This window comes from Palaemon carinicauda, chromosome 1 (genome assembly GCF_036898095.1).
Source record: "Palaemon carinicauda isolate YSFRI2023 chromosome 1, ASM3689809v2, whole genome shotgun sequence".
NCBI lineage: Eukaryota > Metazoa > Arthropoda > Malacostraca > Decapoda > Palaemonidae > Palaemon > Palaemon carinicauda.
Genome location: NC_090725.1, coordinates 10,264,869 through 10,272,240, shown reverse-complemented (window position 1 = coordinate 10,272,240; position 7,372 = coordinate 10,264,869).

Here is a 7,372-nt window from a genome sequence, read left to right as displayed (position 1 = left end):
TAATTTTCTTTCATCTCTTGGATTTTAATTTCATTTACATTTTTATTAGGGTTTTGGTCTTTTTTATAGTTTTCGTTGATCTGGTTTAGGAACTTTTTTCACCTATATCTTGTGCTTATTTCAATACAAATTTGGTTAAATTGCCGTTTATTTTTTTTTTACTTGCTTCCATTTCATCGTGTAACTAAGAGTACCTATTTTGTATTGATAAACTAAACTTACCATTTTTTTTATTATAGGAGGGTTTAATTTTTCTTAAAATCAGTTTTTCTCTTTCTTTCCTTGGCGCTAGACAAATTTTAGTTCTAACCATTCTATGGTCGCTTGACTTCAATTTGTTTAACATTGTTATATTTTTAACTAAATTAAAATTATCACTAAGAATAGTATCTATTTAGTTTTTCCATTTGGGCTTCTCCAAATCCATTTTCTGTATCTTTTTATATAAAAAAAAAGGTGTTCATGATTTCAAGATTGTTTCTTTCAGTAAATTCTAGAGGCATGTCTTCTCTGTCATTTCTTGTAGGCCTACCTACTCTAAATTTACCTACTACTAATGCTCTTCTCTTCTTTTGACATACTGTAGTCTTTAAATCACCAAAAACAAATGTAAATTGAGTGATATGTTTTTTCCTAAAATATTTCCAGATCGTCATTAAAAGTTTCTAATTCTTCCTCTGTATCCTATCGGATGTTGTAGGTGCTGACGCTTGAATGATCTTACATGCATACTTCTTATTTAGTTTGATCATTAATACTGCAATTCTATAACTAATAAGATGAAATTCTTCTATGTTACCTGCAAGATTTTTATCAATCGGAAAAACCACACAATTTTTGTTGTTCCTTTCGTGTCCTCTGAAGCAAAATAACCAATAGATTACCTGGTTTTCCTAATTTTATTCAATCCTATTATATCATAATTTATTTCTTTAAGCTCTTTGAGTAACACAACAAATCAATGCACCCTTCCCATGGCAACCACCGGCGAGTCACTTCACATATTTCATAAAATCTTTACTGGTAGACTCCTTTGCACCACCACCACAAAAGCTTTATCAAACCGGATAATTTCAGGTCACGTAGCTCTGATCTCTCAAAGGCTGTCCTTAATACTAAACGTTAACAGGCATTAATCAAACGGTTTTTTTTTACGCGAGGAGTTTGTTTTCCTTAACCAATTCGATTAACTTAAAAGCTGCCAATGTAACGTATCATTATCTGATTTACTTATAACCTGATAAAATATAGAAATTACTTCAAATAATTTATCTAGGATTTCTGGCCTCCTGTTATTTACTGGGCATTGCAGTAAATAACCACAGAAACCACAGAAAATCATAACAAATTCGATACAACTATTCAACAGGTCTCATCTTACCTGCCCTACTGAGTGTTTGCACAAACAAAAAATATGAGACAATCAATTGGTTGATGAATGGAGCAAGTCTAAATCAACTATGCACGCGTTTATGCAATAAATAGACAAATACACGAATATAAAACAAATCAAGCATATTGAAATTGATATTAATTAAGCGATTAGAATGTATTATTTCAATACTAGGCTATACCAATGAACAATTACTCGTTTAACTATATAACTGTCAGGGACTCTGGGTGCTTTTAGTTTAGGTATATTCATGTAGGCCTATATATATATTTTTAGTCACCCTCCTTCTCACTGACTCGTAATGTCAAGGGATAGGGAATGCTTTCAGCTTAAAGAATAGAATAACAAAGACTATCACACTTCACTTCTTGCCCTTAACTACTTATTGCATACAGTAAGCAGATGAAGCTACTCTCTATGCCTCAAATCCAACTCCTGAATGTATATCTGGGATGGCTGAATCCCTTAATAAAGATCTAGCTAGAATTAATGTATGGTGCAAACTATTGGGCATGAAGTTGATCCCTAAGAATGATTGAAAGTAGGTTAATGACAGTGGCTCCTCAACATCCAGATCTCACCATTGATAAGGTTTCTGTAACTATATACAACTCCATTAAAATTTTAGGTGAGATTCTTGACTGCAAATTTACGTTTGAGAAACACATTCGGTATGTTTCTTCTTAAATTAGCCTACACAAAGAATTCGATTATTGAGAAAATCTCAAGATTTTTGGTGATCAATCTATTCTGAAGAAATGTTTTATTCTTTCATTCTATCTTGTTTTGAGTATTGTTCTCCCGTCTGATCTTCAGTTGTTGACTCTCATCTTAATTTGTTGGACAAAAACTTGTGGTCCATTAAATTTATTCATGGTGTGGATATTAATCTCTGACACCGCCTTTCAGTTAGTGCTTTATACATGTTGCATAAGATCTTTCATAATTCTGACCATACTATGCACTCAGATCTTCCCAGACTATACCATCATGTACATAGCACTAAGTATGCAGACGCAGTTAATTCTAACAGTCTTGCCTTCATCATGAGACTCAACACACAGTATTCTAGAAGTTTTATTCCAGCTGTGACTAGATTGTGAAATGAACCTCTTAATCAAGTGGTAGACTTGGTAGAATTTCAGTTCAAAATTACAGTGAATGTTTTCGTTTTGAACAGTCTGACATAAGACTCATTTTATACTTTATACATGACAAACCTATTTTAACGTTGTTACTGATCTTAAGATATTTCATATTCTTTATCCATTACTTCTCATAAAATCAGTTCACTTCCTTTCCAACCTGGGGTATGTTTTCCTGTTGTAGACCTTGGGTTTATTGCATTCTGCTTTTTCAACCGTGGTTGTAGCTTAGCTAATAATAATAATAATAATAATAATAATAATAATAATAATAATAATAATGATAATAATAATAATAATACTTAACAAGAGTCATGCGTCTATTGAAAGGAAAGAAAATTTACAAATTTAGACAGTTTTTCCTAACTATAAGAACCCCTGAGTTCTTTACATAGGAGAGATATGATTCAGCATGAGCTGCTTTAGCCATAAAAAATTTAACGCAAGGTGTCAATGAGCCTCCGCTAATTAGCGGGGATTAGACCAGGCCGCCCACTCGCACATTCACCCAGTAGCTGAGCTCACTTTTCATTGCAGGCAAGACTTCTCGGGGGAAGGTGATAGCGGGGCAAGTATATGTAAAGGACTCAGGTTTGTATACTAAGGAAAAATACAAATTACTGTTCCAAATTTTTGCATTTCTTAGACAAATAAAAACCTTCATTCACCATGAAGGAGACTAACCTTAAGGTGGGTGGATATCCTGTTTCAATTGTGTGAAGAACTTTGCCCCAGGATACAAATAGGAGTTCAATAAATCGTGGGTAGAGCATCCTGATATCTCATGAACCATTAGCCTGTCAAAATCAAAGGGTCGATGGCCTGTGAAATCATGGTGAGTGAGTGGAAACTCGCACTGTGACTTTAACTAGGTAAGTATAAAGAGTAGGTTAACATTTATACACTGAGACCCAGACATGACCCAACTTCCATTCACAAGGAGGTTGGGGATGTAACAAAATACATGTACACAAAATATATATTAAGACCACTAAAGAAAAAATGGGGCTTACCTGAAGTCGGTCAGAGGCTAGCTTGCAGAGTCAACGTATGCTGTGCCCCATGAAAGGGAAAGAAGAAAAAAAACCAGTCATTCATTAACATTCATTCCAGACTAACACCACTGTACTATCTGCCCTTGACTAACTGCTACCAGTCCTGCAAGGGACCTACGTTAGCTACACCAATTTTGAATAGGCACCAAAGGACCAAGAGTAAATGTATCTAGGGTTTTGTGGGTTATGTCTTGCAGGTATTGAGCAGTGAAGGTGGTTTGCCTTTTCCACATGCCAACTTGGAGCACCTGTGCCACAAAGAAGTTTCTTTTGAAAGCCAGGGACGTACCTATGCCCCTGACATTATGAGCTCTAAGTCATCTGCCCTACTGAGGAGGTTGTGTGGATTGAGTGACAAGTTAATGACCTGCCAAATCCAAGAGGAGACAGTATACTGTGCGATTCTTCCCTTGGCCCTGCCCGTACTGACAAGTAGAAGTTTGATCTGAGAGTGAGCTTCACTCATGTGCTTGAGATAACGCCTCAGAACTCTTACAGGACAGTAAAAGCTGATCAGGATCGCCAGTTACTTCCTGAAGACTCGAAATCTGGAAGGACCCGCACCTAAGGTCCACTACAGCTGGATTCTGAGTCTTAGCAATAAACTCAGGGACAAAGCTGTCTCTATCCCCTTTCTAGGTAGTAGGTTGGCCAGGGCACCAGCCACCCATTGAGATACTACTGCTAGAGAGTTATGGGGTCCTTTGACTGGCTAAACATTACTACATTGGATCCTTCTCTCTAGTTACAGTTCACTTTCCCTTTGCCTACACATGCACCGAATAGTCTGACATAATCTTTCCAGATTCTCCTCTGTCTTCATACACCTGACAACACTGAGATTACTAAACAATTCTTCTTCACCCAAGGGGTTAACTACTGCACTGTAGTTGTTTAGTGGCTACTTTCCTTTAGCTATGGTAAGAAGTTCTTCTAAGAGAACGACACTTCAAAATTAAACCATTGTTCTCTGATCTTGGGTAGTGCCATAGCCTCTGTACCATGGTCTTCCACTGTCTTGGGTTAGAGTTCTCTTGTTTGAGGGTACACTCGGTTGCAGTATTCTATCTGATTTCTCTTCCTCTTGCTTTGTTAAAGTTTTCATAGTATGTACAGGAAATACTTATTTTAATGTTGTTACTATTCTTAAAATATTTCATTTTTCCTGGTTTCCTTTCCTCACTAGGCTATTTTCCCTGTTGGGGCCTCTGGGCTTATAGCATTCTGCTTTTCCAACTAGGGTTGTAGCTTAACGAGTAATAATAATACTGTAATAATAATGGGCCATGATATAGGAGAGACCATGCAACTCGCTGACCCTCTTTGCAGAGGCCAGCATAAGAAGGAAAACCATTTTAAGAGTCAAGTCCCAATCTGACGCTCAGCTCAACGTTTCGTAGGGAGCTCCTTTCAAGGAACTCAGCTCTTTGACTATGTTCCATGGAGGTGGCCTCCCTTCTGACTAAGGGCAAGTTAGCTCAAAACTCTGTATGAGCATGGAAAATTCTATCGATAAGGGAATATCATCCCCTTCAAGTTTAAAGACTTGGATTAAGGCTGAGTGATAGCCTTTCACCACCAGGACAGAACACAGTTTTTCCTACCGGAGGTATAACAAAAACTCAGCAATCTTGGGTATAGTGGCTCTGAGTGGAGAGGCACACCTTCCACAACGCCAACCATAAAAGATTGCTTACTTCACCAGATAGATATCAATGGAAGGTATGACGTTGTAGGGATGCGACTGTCTTGTGCAAGATATCGGCATGTGGTTGACTAAGAAGGTCGGGTATGGGAAGAAATCCTCTCCAAACCCCACAAAGTCAGGACTTTGTTGGCTATCCGGGGATGTAAATACCACTCAGGCCCAACTATCTGAGCCTTCCTGCTCAGATTGTCTGCCAAAATGTTCTTCTTGCCTGGAATAAACTGGGCTGACAGAGAGATTGCATTGTCTTCTTTCTGTCCATTGCAGAATATTGACAGCTGGATGGCATAGCTGCCTTGGAAAAGTACCTCCTTGTTTATTTGAATATGCCTCCACCATTATGTTGTCACTCATCAACACTATGGAGTTGCCTGAAAAGTGCTGTTGGAAGTGTTGAAGAGCTAGAAAGGCTGCCCTCAATCACAGCCTTGAGGCCATGTGCTGTAACAAGTGAACCCCACCCCCTTATTTTGATCCATCCTTGAAGAGCCTTATGTCTGGGGAGGAGAAAGAAGATATACATCTTTGAGAAGGTTGTAATCTAAGATCCACCAACTCAGGTCTTGTTTTTGCTCTGACCTTACCGAAATAAGCAATTCCGCAGGGTTCCTGCCCTGAGACCAGAAGGTCTTCAGATGCCACTAAAGGGATCGAATATGAAGGCGACCGTTAGGGACCAGACATTCCAAGGATATCAGGTCCCCTTTAGGAGTTGCCACAGGTTGTATTGTAGCAAGCATTATATCAGAAAGGAACGAGCCACTTCCTTGAATCATTCAATTCTGCTCTGCAATTGAAACTTTTTCTAGTTGAGTGTCTAACTGCATACATAGATATACCAGGTTTTGATTTGATTGCAGTGAGGACTTCTTGATGTATATTATGACCCCCAGGTTGAGGTAAAATTTGAGGAGCCTGTCTCGGTGAAGGAGATGGGTCTCAATCGAGTCTGCTAGGATCAACCAGTTGTCTAGGTAACAAAGGAGACAAATGCTATTGGCATAGGCTCAGGTTGAATCTACAGTGAATACTTTTGTGAACACTTGCAGCGGTGTTGACAGACTGAAGCACAGTGACCGGAACTGCTATACCTTTTTGTGTAAGATGGATCTTAGATACTTCCTTCATGAAGGATAGATAGGGATCTGGAAGTATGCATCTTTTAAATCCAGTGTGATCATGAAGTCCCAAGGTCTGACAGTCTGTTTGACCGTGGCTGCAGTGTCCATATTGAACGGTTCAGAAGGCCAAACTTGTTAAGGCTGAGAGGTTTATGACTGGTCTCCTGCCTCCAGATGCCTTCTCTACAAGAAAGAGTCGACTGAAGAAGCTTGGTTAATAAATTCCTGGAGAGCGACCTTCTTGAACATAGTCTGGACTTCTGCCGGAAGGGCAATGTCCTCTGTTGATCCTTTCTCAAAAATAGATGATCTCACTGGATGATAAATCCGGGGAGGGAGAGAAATGATGAATGGGATGTTGTAACCCGCCTGAAGGACGTTAACCTTCCAGGGTTCAGCCCCGTGATACTCCCAACTCTGCTCCCTGCACTTCAGGAATCCTCCCACTGGTGGTATTGTGGGAGGAATACTGGTAACCCCCTTTTCATGTTTTACAGCTTTCCCTCTCCTTCCTATTGCCTTCTTACCATGAAAAGGCTGTCTGGCAGGAGGAGCTCTCTTGGCAATGGACTGCTGAGGAGGCTCCTTAGACATCTTATGCCCTTGCCTACAGACAGGTGACATTTTCGTTGTAGCTGGTGCCAAAGAGGAAAGATGAGAAGTTACGGTTTTGTGAACTAGCGAACTTAGCGTGCATGCTCACCCATCTAGGCTAGAATTTGGGAGAGAACTAGGCTGTAGAACCTCAGGTGGAGGAGGAACTGCGGAGGAAGTTCCAGCTAAAAGTACAAGACCAGCTGGAAGGGACTCCTCTCCAATGGCTAGGGATGGGGAAGGGACGAGGCCAACCCCCAGGGAAGCAGAGGTGTGCTCCCGCTGTGCCCCTAGCGCCAAAACTTCCAGAAGCTGTTGCTGTGACCTTCCCTGGGGATTTCAATTTCCCCCACTAA